We start from the raw sequence: 27,900 nt of genomic DNA, 5'->3' as shown, positions 1-27,900 counted from the left end.
AAGAGAATATTTTATAATGACAATCTATGGGACACAGTGTAAAAAAAAGAAGCTCAGATAATGTGCAGCAATAGATTCTAGCAACATTAGAGAATAAAGCTAAACAAAATTTTAAGGATAATTTTACATAAAAGTTAGGGTGAAAGCACTGAAAGACTAAAACATTAAAAGATACTGATGAACTTAATAAAGATAAAAGCTGAAATTAATGAAGCAGAAAATAGCCAAAATACTAGAAAGAATAAACTCAAAAGCTGGTTCTCTGAACTGATGGATGAACTCATTAAACTTCTTGTTTTCCAGTAAGGAGAGATAAGAGGAAGGAGGGAAAAGAATGAAGACAGAGGAAAGAGAAGGATAAGAAAACAAAGGGGGAGAGTAGGAGACAGAGTAAGAGAGACGTAACACAGGGTATAAACATAATCAAAAAAGCAGAGGACACATAGACACAAACACAGTAAAAATGAAGTAATAAATTGCAACTTCAGGATAATTCATTTGAAAAGTCAGAACACATGAGCGATTTGCTTATAAAAACTACCAACAACAGAAAATCTTCAGAAATGGAAAAACTGAACAGATTAATTAACATGTATTTGTGGTTTCTCCCTCCTAAGTTACATAGAGCATTCAATAGAAGAATGATGGGTATGCTAGCTGAATATGCTCTTTGTGGGATTCAGAGATGGGCTATTAGCACAATATAGCCTGTAAATATGCTGTATCCATCAACTGGAAATGTGAGGACTACAAAACCCAGGATTCTAGAAACTGCTAGTGGTTGTAGCTTTTTGACAGAAGTTCTATTGATTTGCATCATTAAACAAATGTAAAGAGATAGTCAAGTAGAGAGAAGCAGGCTACAATTCTTGGACATGTATTAGATGTAGGTGTAAAAAACCAAACACTCTGAAGGTTGTGTGGCTCTCTGGACGGCTCTATCTCACTGCCCGCGTTCTGTGCCCTAGAGCCGCTGTGTGTGGCCTTGATTAGGATGGCTGTTGTCCAAGGGTAGATGAAGGAAGAGACGAGGGTCAGGCCGGTTGATCTTAGTAGCAGTTTATTACAAGGAAGTTTATCCCATAGAAGAAATTTATGTTATGGAGGGCCTAGTTTCTCTCAAGCACATGGTTCCCTTGCTAGTCTCTCCGTGGTCCATCATGCAGCCCTTCTCTCTCTCTCTCTCTCTCTCTCTCTCTCTCTCTCTCTCTCTCTCTCTCTCTCTCTCTCTCCAGCTCCCTTGTCTCTCCAACTCCTTTGATGTCTGGGCTGACACTCCACCCAGTCAGGTAGCCAAATCAAGGTAAGAGAGCCCTTCCTGAGGGCCCACCTAAAAGGTAATTCTAAAGCCCTTCCTGACTGCCCAAGGGCAAAATACCTCTTAAGGTGTTTTTCTCTTTTTCCTCAGTCCAGTAAACTATCAATAAACTATTAACTATCAACTATTCCTGAGGCTATGCAGGAAGGACAGAACAGTGTTATCCTACATGTAGGTGTATCTGATATTAAGGGGCTATTGAATTGGTAGTGCAAGTCTCTATTGGTCAATTTTTTAAAGAACTTGTTTTGAAGCTGATGGAAGGGGATTTTCATCACCTCATAAAGCGGGCTGACTCTTTTTAGTCTTTACTTACTAGATAAAAACACATTAATATTTTTCTACATTGTGTTCGATCCTGAGATGAATAAAGATGTAGGTCATTCATCAAAGGAGGTGAATTCTACTGCTCAATATTGAAATGGAAAAATCAAGCACAGTGTGCACAGTTTTAAATCTGTATAATTATATTGGTACCACATTCTAAAAAGAATCACTAGCATTCAGAAGTCTGTATTTTCTCTTACTAAGAACCAAGTTAAATAGCTTTTTAGTACCTTCTCAGTGTGAGCAAGTATTGCATTAGTGGTAGTGCCACACCACAGTTGGTAAGAGCAACTGTTTTTACTAGTGCTTAGTAGCGTCCTTCAAGCAGAGAAAGCAAAGTTTAAAATAGAGAGTGGTACAAAAATGAAGTCCTCTTAGTTATAGATATCTGCAATGGTCTTCATTGATGTACTCTTTTTTGAATTCAAACCATACTTGCTTACGTTTATCCATATTAGCACTGTAGCACTGTCCTCTCATTGTTCATCAATTTGCTCGAGCAGGCACCAGTAATGTCTCACAACAAATTGTGAGACGTGTTGTTACTGTTTTTGGCATATAGAATACATCACAGGGAGTTTGCCAGGCTTTGCTGTGTGGGCGAGATACTCTCAGTAGCTTTCTGGCCTCTCCAAGAGGGGTGGAGGAATCAAACCCAGATTGGCCGAGTGCGAGGCAAAAGCCCCATCTGCTGTGATACCGCTCCAACCCTTATCCATATTATTTTAAATTATATTTTTTAACACAGGCATATATATGTTTTTAGTTAAAACCAACTTAGCAGATATTTTTACGTGATAGCTACATCACAAAGCAAAAAAAAAAAAAAGGAGAAAATTGAAAAGGAATGTTGTCAAAATCCACAATCCTGACAGTTTAAAGCCCTGACATATTCTCAACTCTCACAACAGAGAACATACTTCTTTAAAACAAAGGGAAGAGAAGGGAAGAAGGGAAAAGTACAGTTCATTAATTTTTTTTAATTTAGTTTTTTTGCTTTATGAGTCACACCCAGCAATGCACAGGGGCTGCTTCTGGCTCTGCACTCAGGAATTACAACTGGCGGTACTCAGGGGACCATATGGGATACTGGGGATTGAACCCGGGTCAGCCACATACAAGGCAACCGCTCTACCCACTGTACTATCTCACTCCAGTCCTCAGTTCATTAATTTTGAAGCATGTTTTTTGACGTTAATAATATATTATATTTGACCTTAATATGTTGACCTTAAATTTTTTGACCTAATAATATTTTTACAGTAAAAGTAAACTGTTATGTGTTCATTAAAATAGATCAAGTTATCAACCTATTTTCTTAATGCATTTGACAGAAATCTTCTTGGATGTTTATATCCAGTTGAGACTGCTTTTAAACTAATTCGCTGTTTATATTTTCCACATTTATATTCAGAAATTGAATTTCAGCAAAATTGTGACTTGTGCATGTTTTATAGAATACACAGTAATGGCACATGAATAGAACTACTGGCAGATTTTTTTTTAATTGTAAGAGTTAATGGTTCAAGCCATAACAACCACAATGACAGAATATTTTGCAGTTTTATTTTTAAAATGACTTTAAATTTTTACATTTTTATTTTTCAAATAGATCTAGGTATTGTTTTATCTATAAAAGTAGAATATATAATTTATATTCTCATTCTGTATGTAACTTTTCCAAATATTGTAATAATTAAAACTTTTTCATGCATACATTTTCTTTTAAATAACTAAGCACTACTTACTTGGTACTAAATTTAAAATTGCTTCTTTTACACCATTAAACTTATCATCTGATGAACACACTCACCAATGCTTGTTTACTTTATTGTGGTGTTTTGTAGGTGCCTTTAGTCTTTCATGGGTCATTCTTGGTCTGAAATTCATGACTTTATGACATCATTTGCTCCAGCTCTGTCTTTCAGCCATTGACTCTGTGTTCTGCTGGATAAACCTATCTTTAACGGATGATTTCTTTCAAAATCTCATAACTGAAGACATGGTGTCTCTGTATATTATAAAAAGCAATTATTTATTGAATCTCGTTTGTCAAACTTAAGAAAACCTACAAGCTGATTTTCTAAGGATGGAGTGCTCAGCTAACTTCCAAGTAGAGATGAGGATTTTTATCCCCACAATGCCAGCCCCTTGGCAGTTGGTATTATGCCATACATCTACTTCCCAGTGACTTCAGATTTCGAGGCCAAATTACTATTAATCTCCCTCACCAACAAGGGTAGTTGACAGACTCAGTTCTTATTTATGAACTAAAATACATATCATGGGAAAAGTAAAAATTCCATCACTGCCTCCATTTGCTCAGAGACCGTATCCTTAAAGGGATTAAACAATGTAAGTCTCTACCCAAAAGAAAAAAGTTTCTCATTACATTAAAACAGGATTTTAAAGCATGTAATAAAAGTTCAGTGTGGATGCCACATGGCAGCAAATAATGTTGAAGAAAGAGACTGATACTTAGGCTTTAGATTGAGAAACATTGTGGCAATTCTTGTTCATTGAAGCAGGATTCTTTTTTAAAGCTCAGGGAAAAAAATTACTTAACTTTGTATAAAACATATGTAAATATGTGTACCTACAAGGAATAAATTTTAGTGATTTCACAGTTACTCATATTTCCATTGTTTTCACATATATCAGTACATTAAAGAGCTGGTTGTTCTGTAACTTATCATTTTTTCAAACATTTTTTCCATTTATTTTTAACATTTTAAATTGTTAAACATTCCATTTATTTTTAACATTTAAAATTACAATAAAAGTATATGGGTAGTTTAATAATCAGATTTTAAAAGAGGTCCAGGTATTTCTGAAATATATGCTTCCTTTCAATGCATTCTTATTTTAAATACTCCCTAGAATAAATCTTTATTTTTATTTATTTATTCAACTGTGCCACATGCAGGCAAAATCTTTTTGATCCCTTAACTCCTTTTTTGGAAGTCAAATATAGGCCAGATGCTCGTGTGGACTAGCCTGCATGTGTCGCTATGTTCAAAGTTCTCCTGATTAACAGCATGATCGTGGGTAATAAAAGTCACCTGGGGTGTCACCTTTGATTCCCTCATTGCTTGCAATGGCCACAAATCTTTCCACCCTGAAGGTCATCTTCATCAACTTCCTCCCTGAAACTCTCCCACAGATCCCATCCATGGGGACTCTTCTCTCCTATTTTCCTGATGCAACTATTGTCATCTCCTCTCACATGTTTTAATAGAATCCAGAATATTTCCAGAAATTGCCTCAGATCAAAAGACAGACAAGTTGCCTCTGTCACCTTTTATTCATTTCAATTCACTCTCAAATGCACTGGAAGACTAGAAACAAGTTCTCTCACTCTTACTGCTTTGACATGGTGTAGAGAATAACCTGACATAAACCCTTTGTTTTATCCACTTTTGTTACCTAATAGATCATGACTGATTCACTGTCACTGTCTTCCCATTGTTCATCAATTTGCTCGAGCGGGCCCAGTACTGAGTATCAACAAAAAATTAACAAGTCATACTATAAGGAATTTTTAAAAAGTCGGCTGACCTCAAAAGAAAAGGTGACAAAAATACAGAGAGCCCACTAACTGGGAAAAATTATTTACCCAATACCCTCATGTTTTAAGCTTCCATATGATCCAGCAATACCAATTCTGAGAACATATCCCAGGGGTATAAAACAACACAGTTAGAAATGACAACTGGACTTGTATGTTCATTGCAGCTCTGTTCACAATAGCCAGAATCTGAAAACAACCCGAGTTCCTGGGAACAGACAACTGGTTAAGGAAACTAAGATACATCTAACCAATAGAATGCTAGGAAACTGTTAGAGAAAAAATAAAGTCATGAAATTTGCTGTTAAGTGGATGTACATTGAGAGTATGATGGTAAGTGAAATGAGTCAGAAAGAGGGGTACAGACATAGAAGGACTGCGCTCATTTGTGGAATATAAAATAACATAATATAAAACTAACACCCAAGAACAGTAGAGAAGGGTGAGGAAGATTGTGTCACAATTTTGAAGTCTGCTTCATGCGCTGGGGGAGAAGGCAGTTGGGATAGAGAATGGACCACTAAGTTAATGATGGTTGGAGGGATCACTAGGGATGGGAGATGTGTGCTGAAAGAAGACAAAGTATCAAACATGATGGTCTCTCAGTATCTGTATTGCAAAATGTAATGCCCCCAAATAGAGAGAAAGTAAGAAGAAAAGTGCATTCCATAGAGGCAGAGGGTGGAATGGGGTGGGGATGGTGTTAGGGATACCAGGGACATTGGTGGTAGAAAATCTACACTGGTGCAGGGATGGGTGTTTTATCATTCTGTGACTGAAAGTCAATCATAAAAGCTTTGTAAGTGTATCTCACACTGATTCAATAAAATAAATAAATAAAAATAATTTTTTAGAAAGTCAGTTGGGCTGGAGTGATAGCACAGCAGTTAGGGTGTTTGCCTTGCATGCAGCCAATGTGGCCAACCGGAGTTCAATTCCTCTGCCCCTCTCAGAGAGCCTGGCAAGCTACGGAGAGTATCTTGCCCACAGGGCAAAGCCTGGCAAGCTACCCGTGATATATTCAATATGCCAAACATAGTAACAACAAGTCTCAAAATGCAACCATTACTGGGCTCACTCGAGCAAATCGATGAACAATGGGAGGACAGGACAGTGCTACATATACAATGGACTAATATATTTATAATACTGGAGAGTTAAGTGCCTTACATGGAAACTCGGTTATTTGCTTAATTTTTGTGTCAATGAAAAACCATCCTAAAACACTTCAAATTGGGTCAGAGAGATAAAACAGCAGCTAGAGTGCTTGCCTTGCACATGGCCAACACATCATGACACATAATCCTCCAAGAGCCCTTCTAGGAGTGCTCTTTGAGGGCAGAGTCAGGACTAAGCCTGAGCACCTCCGATTGTGTCTTCAAAAAAAAAAACAAAAATATTTCTTAAAAGGGCTGGAGCGATAGCACAGCGGGTAGGGCGTTCGCCTTACAAGCGGCCAACATGGCCGACCCGAGTTCGATTCCTCCGCCCCTCTCGGAGAGCCCGGCAAGCTACCGAGAGTATTCGAGATGCCAGACACAGTAACAACAAAGACTCCAATGGAGACGTTACTGGGCCCGCTCGAGCAAATCAACGATCAATGGGAGGGCCTTTACCTTATTTCTTAAAAATCCATAAATAAATAAAAACACTTCTAATAATAGAAAAGTATTTTAGATTTTGTGTCACACACCTTGCAGTACTCAGAACTGACTACTGGCTCTGGGGAGTATATGGGGTACTAGGGATCAAACACAGGTTAGCAGTGTGCAAGGCAAATAATCTGCCTGTTTGACTATCACTCTGGTATTAGTAATACAAAAAATAATAAGGATTTTTATTATTTAAAGCTACATGAAAATGAATATTTTCTGTAAATGTAGAGAATGCATTTAATTGCATCTCTTGATATAACAATGAGTCCTACAAACTTAATATATAATTAAATTCATGATGTTAATCCAAATAAACATAAAAACTGTTAAGCTTTTTTCATATGCAGAACAAAGAAATATCAAGATAAATGAAATAATGGTTTCCTGGTCAAGAATATATTTTAATTGTGCCCCATTAAAAATTCAGTAGCTGAATGCAACATGCAACAATTTAAAAATAATCTAGATAAATTATGAAATTATAATGAAGACCTAAAGAGACCATTTTGATTTAATAAGGGCATACAATATGGTAAGTAAAGTATAGTGAGAATAATTTACTCCATATACTACGTTGAGGTTGCAAATGTCATAATATTAGCTATTTTAGAGATTTATAGCAAATTTAAGCCTAGCAAATGCAGGAATTCAAGTCAAACAGAACTCTTGGAAGCTCTAAGGAACTAATTTGGTGAACTGATGAATAAGAATTCCATTTCCCACTGTCGATTTAAATGTTATTTCATTGATATGGAGGGAACAAAGAATATGTTTTAAAAGAACATGTTTGTATTAGTTTGATTCAATAATGACTTTAATATCCTAAGGTTTTGCAACTCTCTAAAACCCTTTCTAAGTTACATTAACATCACAAGATCATGGAGCAAATTCTTAATTTGTCCTGGTCACCTCATCCCACCCCCATAACAACAAAAACTTGGCATTGATTCACCAATTAAAATGCTTTTTATAAATGTGTGAGGACCACATACTATAAGTTCTATAAGCTCACCAGTGAGAAAAAGATGAATGGTTTCATAGCCAAATCCTGCAATAGCTGAAAATGCACTTCAGTCAATCAGTACATAGACCAGGATCTTCTCAAGAACCATGATGTAGACAATCATCCACAGACAAGAGTACCTTTATGTAAATCCAAGTTTCTAAGGAGGAATCTCAGTTCTTCACCGAAGCAAAAGTACATAAAGTTTGAATGTGTTTGAATGGGTGACAGAAACAATTTGACTTTATGCAGATGTCCTAGGTACCAAAGATATATAGCAGGACAGAGATAGGACAGAAAGTATATTGCCTGCTTTGCATATAGCCAATCTTGGTTCAATCCTCAGCACAGCATATGAACCCCAAGCCATGCCAGGAGTGATCACTTAGCACAGAGCCAGGAGTAATCTCTGAATACTGCTTGGTATGGCCCCCAAACAAAACAAAGACAAAAAATAGTGATATATCTTGGGACTTGTGGAGATTATCATTGATCTCTAATTCTCAAGTTGGGCAGGAAGAGTATGTAAGTGAGCATCCAGTCTTTCAGCTGTCTGCATCACCTCCAAAGAGTTTCACTTAACTGACCTCATTCACAAAACTAAATCATGAGTTAAGTAATGATTTGCTCCCTTTTGTGGAAAAATTTTTAAGTTTTATAAATTTTGTTTGTATACATCCAGATGTTTGTTTGGATGAGAGGTCACAAAAATAGTACAAGTTGAAGCTTTTGACTCTATGGCATCATGTATTCCATAAAGAAGTCACCTACTGTCTGGGGAGACCATTCAAACAGATGAGGAGACTTGGTTTTTAAGCCTGGCACCACCTGGTCCACTGAGCATAGAGGTGGAAGTAGCCTCTGAGAACACCACAGATGATCCCAAAACCAAACCAAACAAACAAATGGCACCTGTGAACTTCTAGGAACAACTCGAAGAGCTCTCTCCTGGCCTTCAGGTATCCCCGGGACTCTTTGTACGACACTGACACACAAGCCTACAATCTGGCCAAGCACTGTACACATACAAATGTATCCAATGGCAGCTGTAAGCGGACCAAATCTTTGGCAGGTTGCTAGTGAGTGCGTGAAGAAAGCTGATTGAGAGGCCTGAGAGAAAGTGGTCTTGGTTTAATCATGGGAAAAGAAAAGAGATGCTATCAACCATCTTCCAGATACATCACAGGTTCAAGAGAATGTATACAAACTTAAAACTTTTTCCACAAAAGGCAGCAAAAACCTTAGTATAATGTAGCCATTGTCTAAGAAAGCACCAAGATCTCTTGGAGGGCTGGGAGAAGGACATTTCAACTCTCAAAAGGAGTTAGCAGAAACTGCAAAGTGCAACTACTAATCACAATGTAGTTTGTAGCACCAAACTACAAGGAATATGGGGGAAAAAATCAAGGAAACAAACCATCATAAAATTTTTTAGTAGCTACATAATTTTCTAGGGCTGGAGTTATAGCACAGAGGTAGGGTGTTTGCCTTGCACACCGCTGACCTGGGTTCGAATCCTTCACCCCTCTCAGAAAGCCCGACAAGCTACTGAGAGAATCTCACCTACACGGCAAAGCCTGACAAACTCCCTGTGACTTATTCAATATGCTAAAAACAATAAAAACAAGTCTCACAATTTGTTGTGAGATGTTACTGGTGCCCACTCAAGCAAATCGATGAACAAAGGGAGGACAGTGCTACAGTGCTACAGTGTTACGTAATTTTCTAATAACTATACCAAGGATTTGGTGATGTATAAAAAAACTCAGTGAACTATAAGAAAACACAGAGAACAATTGTATAGCCTCAGAAGAATAATAACTAAAAATAAGAAGTTTAAGAAAGAAAAAGAAAGAAAAAGGAGAGCAGGTGATAAGTGAAGGTTAAATTTTTGCCTTGCTTGGATTCAATCCTTGGCTACAAGGTCTCTGAGTACAGTCCTGAAGGTCCTGACCATGCCCAATGGCATGGTCTTGGAAGCCCCTGATGAGTACTTATGGGTGGCATAGCTAAGCCCTGATACCACTGGGTCAAGAAATAAATGGCTGAGAATCGCCAGGACAGGCCCTGGGTCTCCTGAGAACTTCCTAGGAGATCCTCCACCACCATCAAAAAGCAGACAAAAAAAATCACATGAAAGAAACAACTAGAAATTCTGGAGATAATTAAACAATGAATAAATGAAACATGTAGGAAAAGAAGCAAACATCAATAACAAAATTGATCAAGCAAAATAAACAATTTGCAAGATTGTATAGAGTAACTTAAAAATATCCAGTAAGTGGAAAATAAAGGAAAAAGATATAAAACATTAAAAAGGGGGATTTGGTCTGTGGGATGCCATCAAAAAGAACAAATCTGCAAATCATTGGAAGTTCCAGATGGAGTTTGGGAGAAGATGACAAATTGCTTTAAGAAATGGTGGCCAAGAACATGCTAAATTTGGGGCAATGTTTGAACATTAAGTTTATCAAAGTGAATCTTAAAAGTATAAAGAGAAAAGCAATTTGAAACTTCCAAGTTAAATTTTTATAGGGCTATCAGTGGATTCAATAGCAAAAGCTTTATTAAAAAGGAGCAAATGGCTAATATAATCAAAGAATTGAAAGAATGTTATACTAAGCAAGAATATTTTACCTATCAAAGCCATGCTTCAGAAATAAAGGAGACAAACTTTCCCAAACAAATTTAGTTCTTTAAACTAAAATGAAAGGATACTGATTACATATGAAAATATGCAATAGTGTAATAAAGGTTAAGTATATTTAAATTCAAAGTATGATAATTTTGTGGTGTTAACCTCTGAACTGTACTCTAGATAATAAAATATTATTTTAAAAGGCTATAATTGAAAAAATAAATAAAAGGCTATAGTTGAGTCAGAGAGATAATACAAGGGTTAAGATGCTTGGATCATGTGTAAGCCAGCCGGTTCAATCCTCAGCATCACCTATGAGCCCCTGAATACTTTCAGGACTGAACACAGAGACAAGAATAAGCCCTGAACACTATCAGGTGTGGCCTCAAGACCAAAAATAAACATAGAGTTGTTAAATAAATTAAAAATTAACAATAATTGTTAAACATATAATTATTAATTGTTAAACAATATAAAAAGACCTAAAATAGGACACCAAACACAGAAAGGGAGATCAATGAAAGGTGGATTTGAGGATTTATTTTACTTTTTAGTTTTGGGGTCATATCTGGCTATCCTCATGACTTACTCCTGGTACTGTGCTCAGAAATCTCTCCTGCTGGTAGTCAAGGTACCATATGAAATGTCAGGAATTAACTCTGCATAGGCCACATATAAGACACATACCATACCAATTGTACAATCTCTCAGGCCTGAAGGATGGAATTTTATGCATGTGAGTGAAATTGTTATTAATATAAAAGTTATTATACTATGATTTAAAAGATATACCATAAAGAGAGCAAAGTGATGCAAATTTCACTTCAAGTGTTTTAAAATATTTATCATCAAAAATACAAAAATATAAAGTTACCATTACATGTGTTTGTAACTTTACAGAAAATGTTGTCCACACATATCAAGTGTTTGCCAAGAGATCCTACAAATCAGGTCCTATCAATATCTGGCCCTGTTAAATGTCCTGTGAACTTTAATTTTGATAAAATTTTATGTTAATTTTATTGTAACTCATGAGGATATTGTATCTACTGTCATTTTGCTCTTTCTCATCAAGTATGGTGGATTATTTTTAAATTTGAATACTCATCTTTTTAATGTGTTCTTGCTGGTAGTATTGTCAGCACGATTTTACTATAAAAATCAGAGTTTGTTGAAGTAACTGTAATGAGGTTACATTTGGCTCTTCTTTTTCATTTTTGTACATTGTTTAACCTACTCAGCTTTTTCCATCCTTTTCAACATCAATTTTACTGATATTTTTTCCATAACATCTTCAATGACTGTAGAGTTATCCAAATACAGGTTAGTTGTATATCAGACAATATAGACTGTCTATTGTTAGTTGTATATCAGAAAATATAGAATGCTGTGTTTGCAGAACCAGTGCCCTTTTATAATCATGTCTGGTAGAAGAAAGGAATTTTAACTAAAGCTATTCTGTTACTGCACTGACTTTCCTTTTGTAAGAATACAATTTCTGCAACAGTCTGCTGAGAATTTTCAAATAAAGATATCACACTTCCAACGAACAGAGAATTGTTTTTTCTTCTGTAGCTACCTGGCCAATTGTGACTGGTATAATGATAGGAAAAACCTTACCTATTTCAAAGTTTATTGATTTGAATCCCAGCTCAAGTGGGCTTTATAAGCTAGGAGGCTGTCACTATCTAAGGACATAGTGGTTCATGCTCATTGGTAGATAAGTATGGGAATCAACCCACTAAAAACTTGTATAAAAATCTTGCCATCTATCAAAATTATAGTAAAGTAAAAGTAAGTAAAGGCCCTCCCGTTGATCATCGATTTGCTCGAGTGGGCCCAGTAATGTCTCCATTGGAGACTTTGTTGTTACTGTGTTTGGCATATCAAATACGTCATGGGGAGCTTGCCAGGCTCTGCCGTGCGGGCGAGATATTCTCGGTAGCTTGCCGGGCTTTCCGAGAGGGGTGGAGGAATCGAACTAGGGTCGGCCATGTTGGCTATGTGCAAGGCAAACGCCCTACCGCTGTGCTATCGCTCCATGAAATATCAATTCAAGGAAAATATCTCATTAACTCTGAATCATAGGATCATTGTATGGGGGTTAATAAGGTGCATAGCATCACCTACACGGTGGGGGCCCTAATAGCATTATGTTTCTAGAACTACATAATTCTCACTCCTCCCCAATTAACAAGATGCTTTGCAAGAAATTTATGTCAGTAGAAAGTAGATCAGCACATCTACTGACTATAACACAGTCACATGACCAAGTTCTCTTTTCAAAGTATCCCAGTATTGAATGACTTTAACAAACCAACCAATTGTCCAGTGTGATATTACCACACTATGAAAAATAAGTTCATATACTTGGGTTATTCTTGTCTATTCCATTCAATATAGGATTTTTCTTGGTGAGTGTAGTCCATATATTTTCTGCTTCATTACAAGATTTAATTCCCCAACTTACCTACCTAACTCTATGTACCTAGCAGTTTCCTAGCCCAGCTAGGTTGCCAAAGCAAGAAGGCATAATTTTGGCAGGATTCTAAGAATAGACAACTGTGACAGAACCAAATTTCAAGGACCTTTGTGTGTGGACCAAATATCTTAATAGAGGCTTTGAACTGTAGTGAATGTTTGCTAAGGAGCAGAGAGAATGAATAGAAAAGGGAAGCCTTGGGCACTGTGAGTAGGAATGTAAGTTGCTAGAACCACTATGGAAAACAGTATGGATGTCTCTCAAAAGGTTGAAAGTATCCTACTGAAACAATATGGAATTCCTTAAAAACTAGAAATAGAGCATTTTCTCATGTGCCTTTTAGCCATCCGGATTTCTTCTTTGAGAAAGTTTCTGTTCATTTCGTAGCCCCATTTTTTGATGGGGTTGGATGTTTTCTTCTTGTGGAGTTCAACCAGTACTTTGTATATACTTGATATCAACCCCTTGTTGGATATGTATTCAGTGAATATCCTTTCCCATTCTGTGAACTGTCTTTGTATTTTTGTCACTGTTTCTTTTGAGGTGCAGAAACTTCTTAGTTTAAGATAGTCCCATTTGTCTATCTCTGTTTTCACTTGCTTGGCCAGTGGCATGACATCTTTGAAGATACCATTAGCTTCAATGTCATTAAACATCAGGAAGATGCAGATCAAAACAACAATTAGTTATCATTTCACACCACAGAGACTGGCCCACATCCAAAAGAACAAACACAACCAGCGTTGGCACGGATGTGGCGAGAAAGGGACTCTCCTTCACTGCTGGTGGGAATACTGACTGGTTCAGCCCTTTTGGAAAACAGTATGGACGTTCTTAAAAAATTAGAAATTGAGCTCCCATTTGACCCAGCAATACCACTCCTGGGAATATACCCAGAGAGGCAAAAAAGTATAGTCAAAATAACATCTGCACTTGTTTGTTTATTGCAGCACTCTTTACAATAGCCAGAATCTGGAAAAAACCCAAGTGCTCGAGAACAGATGACTGGTTAAAGAAATTTTGGTACATCAACACAACAGACTACTATGTAGCTGTTAGAAAGGATGAAGTCATGAAATTTACATATAAGTGGTACAACATGGAAAGTATCATGCTAAGCGAAATGAGTCAGAAAGAGAGGGACAGACATAGAAATATTGCATTCATGTGGGGAACGTAAAGTAACAAAATAGGAGACTAACACCCAAGAATAGTCGAGATAAATACCAGGAGCTTTACTCCATGGTTTGGAGGCTAGCTGCACACTCTAGGGGTAAAGGCAGCTCAGATAGAGAAGGGAGCACCAAATAAAGGGTGCTGGGAAGATCTGCTCAGGATGGGAGATGCATGCTGAAAGTAGACTATAGACTTAACATGATTGCCACTCAATTCCTCTTTTGCAAACCACAGTACCCAAAGGAGATAAAGAACAAAATGGAGTGCCCTGCCACAGAGGCAGGGTAGAATTGAGGGTGGGGAGTGGGAGGGATACTGGGATTAGTGGTGGTGGATAATGGGTGCTGGTGGAGGGATGGGTACTCAATCATTGTATAAATGAAACCTAAGCACAAAAATGTGTATGTTTACAACTGTACCTCATGGTGTTTCACTAATAAAAATTAAAAAATAAATAAATAAAAATAAAATACAAAAAAAAACCCCTAGAAATTGAACTTCCATATGACTCAGCAATACCACTTTTGAGAATATATCCCAGGGGTATAAGAAAACACAGTAGAAATGACATCTGGACTTGTATGTTCATTGCAGCACTGTTCACAATAGCCAGAATCTAAAAACAACCCAGGTGCCCAAGAACAGACAACTGGTTAAAGAAACTATGGCACATCTACACAGTGGAATACTATGCAGCTATTAGAAAACATTAAGTCATGAAATTTGCTCATAAGTGACTGGACATGGAGAGTATCATGCTAAGTGAAATGAATCAGAAAGGATAGACACTGAATGACTGCACTCATTTGTGGAATAAAAAATAACATAGTATGAGACTAACACTGAAAGGCAGTACGGACAAGGGCCATGAGAACTTCCATGGTTTGGGAGCCTGGCTCATGAGTTGGGGGAGAAAGCAGTTGGGATGGAGAAGGGACCACTAAGTCAATGATGATTGGAGGGATCACTAGAAATGGGATATGTGTGGTGAAAGTAGACTAAAGACCAAGCATGATGGCCTCTCAGTATCTGTACTGCAAACCACAAGTAGAGAGAGAGTAAGAAAGTAGAGAGAGAATAAGAAAGAAAGTGCTTGCCACAGAGTCAAGAGATGGAATGGGGTGGCAGTGGTTGGAGGGATACTGGGAATATTGATCATGAAAATGAGCACTGGTGGAGGGATGGGTGTTTGATTATTGCATGACTGAAACTCAACCATGAAAGCTTTGTTATTGTATCTCACGGTGATGAAATTTAAAAAAAAAAAGTATCCTACTGTATAATTCAGCGTTCCTATTTCTGAATTCCTATTTCAAAGAAAATGAAAGGTGTACCTTGAGGTGATAACTACACAAATATGCTAATGTAATCATAAATCAAAATATTTAAGACATATAAAAACTATTTGGCCAACAGATAAAGATAAAAACAAGATGAAGATAAAGGACATATACTGACATATTAGTTAACCATGAGAAAGAAGGAAATATGTTATGTGATGTATCATGGTTAGTCTTTGAATGCTAAATAAAAAACAAATAAAAACTCATACCAAATAAAAACTCAACCTGAAAAATAAATGATGCTTAGGACCTAAAAATGGTCAACTCAATAGAGATAAAAATGGTGTTTATCAGTACTGAGTTGAGAATAAGGACAGATGTGATTCAAAGAGGAAAACCTTTTAGTTATAAGATAAATTTTAGAGATCTTGAACACAACGTGGAGTGTAGGATAACATTGATTTGATCTTTCTCCATTGCCACAAGGTGTTTAGGCTTATCGGGTCATACCTATCAAAGTGCTCCTGAGTCACTCCCATTCCTTTGTTTATCTGTATCCACTTCTCTATGCTCTCTTCCCCAAAAAATTAATCAGCTTTTTCCCCTAATCAGATTCTGTTAATTTGTAGGGTCAGATCTTTCTAGGACTCTGAACTTGTATTGTAAGTTAATATTGCCTTTCTCCTCCTTATGTCTTTTGAATAGTTTACTTTAAGGCAATGTTCTTTTGTACAGACAAAAGAAGACAACTAATATTATGCTTTTGTAACTTGGGATTTAATTGGCTTCGAATATTATTCATTCCCGGACATCTGCTTTCTCAACTTTAGTCTCAGTTGCCCTCACTTCCTAGCACCCCCCAAAAAAGGGTCTTGATGAGGGACTGGATCGAACCAGGGCAAGCAGTAAGCTATGTGCTACCCAGGCATCAAGATGGGCCTGGCCAAGGTGCCACAATTCTCAACCATAAGTTAAGAGCTGGATCATGGACAAATGCTGTCATGATCCAAAAGTAATGACAAGACTAGGACTCTCCTAGGGTTTGGAAAGACTAATCTGGCCTGAGCACTGTAGTCTAAGATGACCCCAGGAGAATAATTCTATAAGCTTAAGGCATCTCTTACTGTGTCCATGCAGAATGATTATATTACGAATGCTTATATGTTTGTTGGACAAGTAGAGGAGAAACACACCCATGGGATTTTGCCCTTGGGAGGGTCATCCTGCTGAAAGAGAATCTGTCCTAGAAGCAGCATCCCTTGGAGGAAAGAACTTTAGCCTCATTGACTGTGATCACACTTATGTGTAAGCCCAACCCATCATGGTTTTAGGATTTAACTAGACTGTAAAAGTGGGCTGGGGGATCAAGATCCAGAGCCAGAGCCAGAAGGAGTAAGGGGTTCCAGATCGGGGGCCAGGAGAGAAGGAGAGAGACAGACAGGAGTGAACAGGGATGAGAATAGAATAAACAGCATCTGATTAATCAACCGACTTGGCCCTAGCTTCCTCAGTCATCTTCCCCATGGCCCAGGCTTCCCTGGGTGGAGGAGCGGCCCAGCCCCCCCAGAACCTGGGCAGCCAGGGGAAGAGCCATCTGGGCCATCTTCTGGCCGCCCCCCAGAGAGTTTTTACAGTGGAGATTAGTAATTTATTCAAAGCTGCTAATAGTCTAAACTTAAATGTTCTTACCACAAAAATAGCGATAATCTTGTAGTATGATGAAATTAATAATAATAATGTAATTATAGATATAGTTCTAAATAAATATTTTTCTGTATTTAATATGTTTTTAACTTAGGCTATGTCAACTATATCTAAAAAACTGGAAAAAAGAGAAAATTACTTTTAAATAATTAAAGAAAATCATTTCTATACATTATTTCTGAGATTGAAAAATAAGTATTTATAATTTGGACTATATGTTGGGGGCCAGAGAGATATAAAAGGGGTTAAGGTGCTTGTCTTAGCCACATGTGGCTAATCCCCAGAACCACATATAGAACCCTAATCACCAGCAATAGTCTCTCCTGAGCACAGACAGGAATAGCCCCTGAGCACTGCCATAGGTGGCCCAACTCCTCCATCTCTCAACTTAAAATCAACATTACGTCTAAATCCTAGAATCCAGAATATATTATATACTCATTAAATATAAATTATTCTCTCTGAGGAGGTAAATATTACAAACACTATAAAACCTATTACTGCATGCTCATTACATGACAGACATTGTGCCCTTTGCAGTAATTCAAATATTTATAAGACACTGAATCATTTCATCTCTCTATGATCTAACATCTGGCATAATTGTTTCAGAGTACTTAAAGAAAAATGAGTTTCAGATTATCTGAATTCCCAGAATAAGAATTTTTGGTTTCAGAGAGTGGCAAAGTGATGCTTTTCCTATTCCCTCAATATTACTTTGGCTAGTATTACAGAGGTATTGCTCCATCTATGCAATATGGCTTATCAAAGTGAAACTTGATAATAAGTCACCACAAATATTTCTGCAATATCACACCATTGAAAACTGGTAACATTTGTTTGCTGAGAGAAATCAAATCTTTTCTAAAGCTTGAGAAAATATGTCTTGTTCTTTAAGGAGATGGCAATTTAGAAAAAGCTGATCCATTTTTCCATAATGCATTAGAGATTTGGGTAACCATGCATCTAAAAGCAAAATAATAAGTCAGTGTATGCCTTTATAGGAAAATATAGTGGGGCTCTGGAAAGATAGTACAAAGGTACTTGCCTGCTTGCAGGCAACCTTCCCTCTTCCTCACATTTGATCCCTGGACTGCATAAGGTACCCTGAGCACTGCTAAGAGTTACCAGAAACAGTCAGGCATAAACCCTAATCACTGCTGGATGTGACCCACAAAGTATGTAGAGGAAGTTTCTAGGAGCCTACCTGTACACCACCACTGAGCCCCCTGCAGCAGTTCAGGGCATTCTTTTGTGCCACATGTGAATGTCTGAAATGGCATTAGCAAAATTCCTGGTACTAATCACAGTCTCACTAATAAAAAAATTTAAAAAATGAAATGGCATTAGCAAAAACAATAGACTTGGAAGACTTTCCTTCTCCATTTTGGCTGACACAAAATCCTAACCGACTTATCATCAGGTGGTAAGTTCTCTTCTGCTGGCCCAACCTGTGAGTATTGCCAGGGCACAGGTGTCTCTGTGTGTGCTCTCATTGTCTCCCCACTAGAGCTAGCAGATTCTCTGAAACTGTCAGCTTATTCCTCCCTATGCTTCCTTCCTCAAACTAAGTTGGAACATTTTTTCCTTTTGTTATTGGCTGAAACTACTTCCTAGAACACTGTGGTTTTACCTTACCAACAGAGAAGATATCCTTCCAAATTACTTCACAATTAGTTAATTAGTTGCAATTGACTTCTGTGTTTTCAGAGCCAGAAAGATGTTGTTACTGATTTATTTACAGAACTATGACACATATGATAAATTTCATCTTATTTTCCTAAGAGAGTCCAAACTTCCAGCCATAAACATGTTTTTAGGACTTTTATCTTGGTTAAAAGCAGATATAAGTTGAAGTTTATTTGGCATGTTAAGACAATCTGTCAAACATTTCACTGTCTATAGTGTAGGACCAGTTATGTAATTCTCAAGTTCTTCCGTGCCAAGTGAAAATACATGTTCCTTTTTCAAAATGAATTTAGAACAATGCTCTGGTGATATTAAAGCACTAAACAAAGTATGAGCCTATTCCAAGAAAACAATTTTGTGTGACTTCATAGTCTGCAACCCAGGAAACCAATCCAGGCTCATCCCACGGTGATCAACCATCTCATATTCTAAATTATAATCAACAGTCTCATAAGTCAAAATCATATTAAATTTAAATGCTTATTACCTGACATTTATGATGGAAACCCTGTGCCTTTACAATCTGTTCAATCTTTCCCTCTACCCTATTTTCTCAATAAGGTTTCTAATATTCCTCTGCTTGTTTGAATTTTTTTTATGCAAAAATTGATTTCCGATTTCTTGTACAATTCTTGCGTTCTGGATTCCACATTTCTTCTGGTAATGACAAAGGACTCAGGTACCAGACTCCAAAGCTTGGTCATGACCCCACTGTCTGAGGCAGGGTGTGAGCAAGGCACTTACCTCTCAGGGTCTCCGTATCTGCAAGTCATAAAACTCAACTGTGTGTGGCTTAGCTTTTGTTTTCTAATGGGGGTTAAAGTTAAATTAACAAAGGCATTATGATAGTCTCAGACACATTAGGAGTTTAACAATTCTAAATGTTAGCTAAGTTTTCACTTTTAGAGAGTTCATTTGTCTGAAACTCCTCGTCTTGCTTTATCATCCCCTCTTAGCTCATTCTTTCTCAGCCCCTATTAGCTTCTCATTCAACATCTGCCTTTGTTGCTGCTTTTCTCTCTCCACGTTTTCTCCCACAATATCTGGAAAAGAGATTTTATTACCATCCCACCCATTGTACAAGTACTGCCAACATAAAGACTTGTGTCATCTTCTTCATCACAAACACTGAGGACAGTGCTGGGCAAATTCCGAAGACAAACTGTTAAGCAATGGAAGTTCTTATTTACTCTCTATTATTCATTAAAACCTCCTCCTTTAACTTCAGTATTCCTCTATTTTCTGTCTCTCTAAATATCTACATATTTTTGTTTTGAAGTTTTACTACTCTACTCTCGGATAAAGCAAGAAGTATTTTTCTAAATGAAATATTTCATTTTATAAGATACATTAAAACATTTTAATTAAAAGATAAATAAGGTAGAAAATCAATCATTGCTCAAAATTGTTAACATGGTATTATGCTTCCATATTCTTCTGCATGTATATAGACTGTCCCAGTATATATATACAGTATAATATCTATAACAGTATAACTGAGCTTACTAACATGTATAGAGACATAGGATTATATCCTTTTTGTTTGTGTGTTTGGTTTTGTACCCACACCCCTAAGTGAAAAAAAGGAAACTCCCAGCTATGAGCTTAGTGGTCACTCCCATTAAAGTTAAAAGACCATGCAGTGCTGAAGATTAAACGTTGGCCACTTATAAGTAAAGCATGAGCTTTTCCAGTGTCCTAACTGTCTATACCCTGGCTTCAATTTTTAAAGACCCTTTTAGATTAAAAATCACAGGACTAGAGTATGTAAATGCTCAGGATTTATTTTGGCCAGGGTGGTGGGTGGTTACTTCTAGTGATGCTGTGGATCAAACCAAGGTTGACAGCATACAAAACATTGCAAAGCAAGTGTCTTAATACCAGTATTATTTCTCTGGGCCAAAAACATATCTTAATATCTATTTTAGAATACTATAGGGGATTTTTTGTATTTTTATGCATGGAGCCATAGCACAGTGGTAGGGCGTTTGCCTTGTGCTCAGCCGGCAAGGCTGACACAGTTTCGATTCCTCTTCCCCTCTTGGAGAGCCCAGAAAGCTACAAGAGTATCTCGCCTTCATGGCAAAGGCTGGCAAGCTAACCGTGATGCATTCAATATGCCAAACACAGTAACAAGTCTCATGATGGAGACATTACTGGGCCCGCTCGAGCAAATCGATGAGCAATGGGAGGACAGTGCTACAGTAAATTCATATTATAAATATTTTAAACTTTCCTTATTACATGTTAATCTTACCTTTCTACTAGAATTTTATCAATTGACTTAATTGAATGATGCCACATTATTCAGAGGCATGTTGCAGCTTTTACCACTTGAAAACTTAAGTTTGATCATTGTAACAAAATTATTTCTATACCTGAAATCTCCTTTACATGTGGTTGGAGCTATAATTTTTCTCCTCTAATGACAGGTCAGCTGTTCAAGTACAATTACAATTTTTCTGTGTGTTGATTAATTTATCTAAAATTTAAAGTGTGGTTTTCATTTTGGGGTCACCTATATTATAATGTAATATTTTTATATATGTGAAACTATTTCTAGACTTCCCATTCTACCACTTCACATTTCTATACTATAGATCACTATTGCTGACTGTTGCTACTCATCTTCCTTTATTTATTATTCTTCTGACATTATTATTATTTCAATGACTGAGGAACCAAGATGATTCAATCTCATTTTCTTACTATTGAGAACAACCATTGCTAATTATCTTGTGATATCTGATACATCACAATGTGATAATTTATTTTCATCAGATTTGCAGTAAAGATATTAGTATTAACATTATGATGGTAGTTTGTGAAATCTATCAAGAAAATAGATCACATGATATTTATTTAGGTTCTTTTATACTTATAGTAAAGTTTTTATAATTTTTTCATCATTTGATCACTTGACATCCCATTACTCATTGATTTGCTTGAGCGGGCGCCAGTAATGTCTCCATTTGTCCCTGTTGTGTGCTAGTGTAGCCTAATAGTGTCTGCTCATTCTAGGAACATGAACAGCCTCAAACCGATCATTAAGGGTCTTGACAAATAAGTGTGAACATCTCGTAGGTGGGAGACCATGCGGTCTTTTGATGTCTTGTGGAATCCAGTTGGTAATGACTCTAGTACAGCAGTTGTCTCCAAATATCATTACATGTCCAGCCCATCTGATTTTCAATGCCTTGGCAAACAAGACAGGTCCCTGATTCTTGGCTATCAATGGAGGACAGAACTCCAGATTTTTTCTCTCATTTGAGTGAAGCATGATACTCCAAGAATAGCTCTTTTGATTCCTCTTTGGGAGACCCGAATAGCGTTCTCATCCTGTTTTCGTAGGGCCTAGGTCTCTGAGGTGTATGTTAATGCAGGAAGAACAGTGGAATCTAAGAGATATGACCAGAGCTGGAGGTTCTTCATCCACTTAGCTATTTCTTTGATGCTCTTGAAGGTGTTCCAAGCCACTCTCTTCCTCCTTTACAACTCAGGTGCCAGATCATTTGTCATGTTGCCATCTCAACCTAGGTACACATAACTGTTGCATTCGGAGATGTTTGTTCTGTTAAGCACAAATGGATTGTCAGGAACAAGACCATTACTCGTAAACATTGTCTTCATGAGATTAAGCTGCAGTCTGACCTTTCCACACTCACAGTTGAAATTGGCCAGCATTTGTGCCACTTGGCTAATGTTTGGTGTTATTAGAATGATGTCATCAAAGCAAAGCGGAGATGGTGTAGTTGACGACTATGTATCTTGACCCCCATTCCTTCCCATTCCAGTCGTTGCATGACATTCTCGAGGGTGGCACTGAAGAGTTTTGGTGAAACGGTATCACCCTGCCAAACCCCTCTCTTGACATGGATGATCACTTTTTTGTAGGATGGTGAGATCCTGGTAGTGAATTCCTAATACAGCTCATGGAGGATACTGATATATTGAGTTTGAATGCACTGTTTGGCTAGGGCTTGGATGACCGCTTCAGTCACAACAGAATCAAAGGCCTTCTTTAAATTAATGAACTCCCAAGAAACCTCAATGAGCTTGGTTATCATGTGATTCTGGTCAATTGTGCTGATTCCTTTATGGAAACCAGCTTGCTTGCATGGTTGCCCTTCATCTAGTGTTCTGCCAATCCTATTCAGGATGACTCGAGTGAACAACTTGTAGAAAACAGATAAAAGGCAGATCGGGCAATTGTTGCCAATGTCGTGGATGTCTCCCTTCTTGTACAGTTGTACAGTCCTGCTGGTTTTCCGTTGGGACAGAACATTGCATTCAGACAGGTAGCATGTGAAGAGCTAAGCCAGTATATTAATGAGTACTGATGGCAGATTCTTCAGGTGTTCAGGTCTGAGCTTGTCTGGGCTAGGTGCTCTTCTCTTCTTTACCAACAAAATGGTGTGTCAGATTTCAGCAGGGAGAATGTTGAGAACGACATATCCATCCTGCAGAATTTGGTATGTCAGAAGGTGGATGTGGCTATTGAAGAGATCCAAGTAGAAGTCATGGATAATCTTCTCCATTGCCCTTCAGGAAGATGTGATAGATCCATCAGGATGTTGGAGGGCAGTCATCTTGGTCTTGTATTTGGCGAAGGACAGGCAGCCATTGTGAATACTTTTCCCAGCTTCTGCCACATCTCAATTACTGCTGCTCTTCTCTCGTTGAGGTCTTCCTTTATTGCTTCTCTGCACTGTTTTGTGAGCTCAGATGTTCCCTTGTGGTTGCCTAATGCTTGCACCTATCCACATTGGCGAATGAGCTCGAGAGTTTTCAGAGACAGGTTTTTTTTGTGGATACCTCTCTCTTCGTGTTCCTCACACAAATATGGAGGTTCTGAACCAGTCAATCATATTCCTTGCCAATGTTGTCAACAATGGCATCTTCCCATGTTGCTGCAATAGTGCCAAAGAGCTCCCAGTTGGTGATCGTTCTGGGAGTTCTCTTAAACTTTGTAGCCCTTTCTCCCCGTTCTGTGAAGTAGATTTTTGCATGAAGGAGACAGTGGTTCGATCCCACTTGGAATTTTGGGATAACAGCAACATCTGTCAGGCAAAACCATCGATTGAATATGATGTGGTCAATTTCATTGTGAAACCGTCCACCAGGAGACTCCCATATCCAACATTTAGATTGAGACTTCTGGAACTGTGAGTTAACATGGATGGTCTTGGTAGACATGACGAACTCAGACAGTCTCACACCCTATTCTTTCCATTCTAGGCCATGGGTCCGAATGTGTTGTTCTTTGACTGATTGTCTCGCTCCTATCTTGGCATTAAAATCACCAACAATGATCTTGTAGAAGGTGTGGCCTTTTTTATAGAACTTCTCCAGCTCCAAGTAGAACTTCTCAGTTTCTCCTTCATCAATAATTGGATGTTTGTGCGTAGACAACAAAGATAGAAACTGCCGGCAGTTTCTTAGGAAATACATTTCTTAGGAAATGTATTCAAGTGTAATCCTCCGATTTGGGTTGTTAGGCATTTGACTGAGTCAATTCTCATGGCCAAGTTCATGTTGACAAGGACAACGATACCGCCCACACCTCTTTTGTCACATGTTCTGAGGAACAGTTCTTCTCCAGTGTCAAAAACAGCGTGATGTGATTGATGCCTTCTCATCTCAGTCAGACCTATGATGTTGTACTTGATCTTTTGCGCTTGTACCATCAGGTCCTTAATGGATGCATCTGATGCCAGTGTACGTGCATTGAAAGTCATCATTTAATGTAATTATTTAATGTCAATTACCATTTTATTTTAATCTTCAAGTATGAATGATTCTTTAATCTTTGTATTTTCTATATGCGATTAATGGTACTTAAGAAATGTATTGATTTCTTAAAAGTGTTCTTTGTTACTGAATGCATTGCTTCCTCATTAATTTTGACAGATTCCAGTTGGTTACTTTGTTCCTAAAACATAATCTGCTAATTGGTGAGTTTATACCTTCTGAGACTATTTAATCACTGTATTTAGCCTTTCTCTCAATCGTCACTTGTTCTGGTAAGCCTGCTCCACTCATCTGTTTGTTTCCTAAGGCAGTCATGACAAACACTACAGATGAAGAGAATCCAACCACAAAAATTTATTTCTCAGATTTTTAGGAAGCCCACAGGGTTAATTGGAGGTTGTAGACATTAGGTTTATGGGGAGGTAATTCTTCCAAATTTATAAATGGTTCTGCCATTGCATTTTCAGCTTGCAACGTGAGCACGTGCTGTAGGATAACATTGCTTTGCCCTTCCACAAGAAGCTTAGATTTATCTGGTTACACCCACCACAGTGCTCCTGAGGTACTTCCACTCCATTGTGTTTATCTGTAAACAGTCTTCCCTATGCTCTCCTCCCCACCCAGTTAATCAGCTTTCCCCCTAATCAGTCTTTGTTAATTTGTAAGGTTAGATTTCTCAGAAATCTATGGTTTTATATGTATGAGTGAAATATTGCCTTTCTCCTTTCCTTATGCCTTATGAACAGTTTACTTTAAAACAATATCCTTTTTTTATAGATACAGAAAGACCATTAACATTATGCTTTGTAACTTAGGATTTGATTGGCTTTGAATATTATTCACTCCCGGGCATCAGCTTTCTTGACTTAAGCCTCAGTTGCCCTTAGTTCCTAACACCCCAAAAGTAGGGTCCCGACGAGGGATTGAATGGACTCAGGGAAAGTGGTGAGCTACCTTGGCATCGAAATGGGCCAGGCCAAAGTGCCACGATTCTTAACTATAAGTTAAGAGTTTGATCATAAACAAATGCTGCCATGAGCCAAAGGTAACGACGAGACTAGGATCCTGCTAGGGGTGGGAAAGACTATCTGGCCTGAGCACTGTAGTCTGAGATTGAGATGGCCCTAGGAGAGCAATTCTATAAACTTAAGGTATTTCTTATTGTATCCATACAAAATGATTTATATCATATATGCTCATATGTTTGTCAGACAAGGAGAGGAGAGACACACCCTTGAGATTCCACGCTAGGGTGGGTCCTCCTGCTGAGAAAGGATCTGTCTTAGGAGCGGCTTTCCCTGAAGCTAAGATTTCAACCCCTATTGATTTCTACCCTTATTGATTGTGACCGCACCTATGTGGTGTAATTGTTCCCCCAATTCCTCTTGGAGAGAGATATAATGAGACTGTAGATGGGGCATAGGGGAGCAGAGACAGAGATGAAGAGAGGATCAGAATAAACTGCTACTAATACCAACCAGCCTGGCCCTCATTCCTTCCTCCGCCTGACCATCGCCATTGATCTCCCCGGGGTGGGAGAAGGGTGAGACTACCGAACGCGGGTGGCGGGAAAGATAGAGCCACCGCCGCTGTGTGCCGTGCCCCCTTTGTGTGAGTTTACACACGTGCAACCTAAGAACCAGACTAAAGTGAGAGTGAAGCTTCTGGAATCTTTTCTTCTAATCCTACCGTCATATCAAGGCCCCGCTATTAGGACATCACTTAATCTTGATTAACTGTATATAAACTCTGTCTCCAAACAAATCTCAGTAGTAGTTAAGGCTTCAATATATGCATTTTGGAGGAACATAATTCAGTGTCTTATAATTAATAGTTTTAAATATAAAATATAACCTTATGGCTGTCTAGAGCTTTTCACTCTTCAAAGATCCACCTCCTTCTTTCTTATGGACAGATTGGTATTTCATCTCCAATTGGCTCCAGCTGGGAATTTCTAGCTACCAAATTAAAGGATGGACCTAAATTCACTATTTTGGCTCAACCTCCCAGATATATTTTAACTATAGTTCTGCTTAATTTCTCTTTTTTCTTCTTTTCCCAAATCCTTTGATGCAACACTTTATACACAATCTACAGTTCCTGACTTCTCTTGGGCTCTCATCATTGGTTTCCACCCTATATGAAGAGGTCTTATTTTGACTGGCTACATGCTCTTTTGCCTTTACAGGACTGGTTTAGTTGTCATTAAATTTTAAGTGTCACTTTCTAAAGGACTAAGTCTGTGGGATAAGTCCTATGAAGTATATCTGAGAAAGGCTGATTCTAGAAAGGCTTGAACCATAATTATGAGAATTTTTTTTATCTTCTTAGGAAGTTTCAAATGTGCTATAAAACACGCTGTGGGCTTTCAACTCATGTGATTCAAATTAAGAAGAACAGAAGAATCTAATAAAACATTAGTCTAACATCTAGAATTATGGGTTTTTGCTTAATCACTACATATTTTGTGGCTTTCTTTCAGATGCTCTACTTCCTTAGGGATAGATATTATTTTTCATTAGTTTAGGTGCAATCTATTTCTAGTGCCACTGGAGGGAGATGAGTTTATGAGTCTCTTTATTGATAATATAACTAAAATATGTGATGTCCTCATATGTGTTTATAAAGTATAAATTGTGTGAATTTTAAATGAAGCTAAGAAGTTAGCACCTAAAACTCCCACACAGCTTAGATTTCTGAAACTTCTTGGCTAATCCTTTAACTTTGAAGCAACAGCAAAAGGAAATTCTTTTTAAAAAAACAAATAAAAAGAAACATAAAATTCTTTTTAAAGGACAAAATGGCATCTCCTATAGCATTCAGTACAAAGTTCAGAAGAGAAAACAAAGACTGTAACTTTAATTCCGTATTTTACAATTCACCAGTGGAATGCCAGGCAAAACATTTTAAAATGCTAGACTGTTTCGCAATGTCTAATAAAGTAAGTCTCTGAGTCAGAAAACCAAATAGCATGATGAAATTTGAAAATTAGACAGAGGGAAAGGAAACTATGTTCCCAGAAGATATGTTAACACAGACAAATATTTTCCGGTTTTGTTATTTTCCTGGGTATTTCCTCTCCCATGTCAGTAGCTGTTCCTTCTTTCTTCCATTTCTTTGTAAATGTTACCTAAAGAGTCTGGTTACATCAAACTTTTTTTTTTCAAATGCCCTTCTTGTTAGACTAAAATAGCCAGAACAGAGCAGGAGAAACTCAGGTAATCTCTGAAATGTGGGATTTTGTGAATGAGTCTAAGGCACTCAAGATTTGAAGAACAAGAAAAGGTGACTTCCTATTAGCCCCTA

Source organism: Sorex fumeus, unplaced genomic scaffold (genome assembly GCF_029834395.1).
Source record: "Sorex fumeus unplaced genomic scaffold, SorFum_2.1 ptg000051l, whole genome shotgun sequence".
NCBI lineage: Eukaryota > Metazoa > Chordata > Mammalia > Eulipotyphla > Soricidae > Sorex > Sorex fumeus.
The sequence above is the reverse complement of the archived record's forward strand: the minus strand, read 5'-3'. Positions refer to the sequence as shown.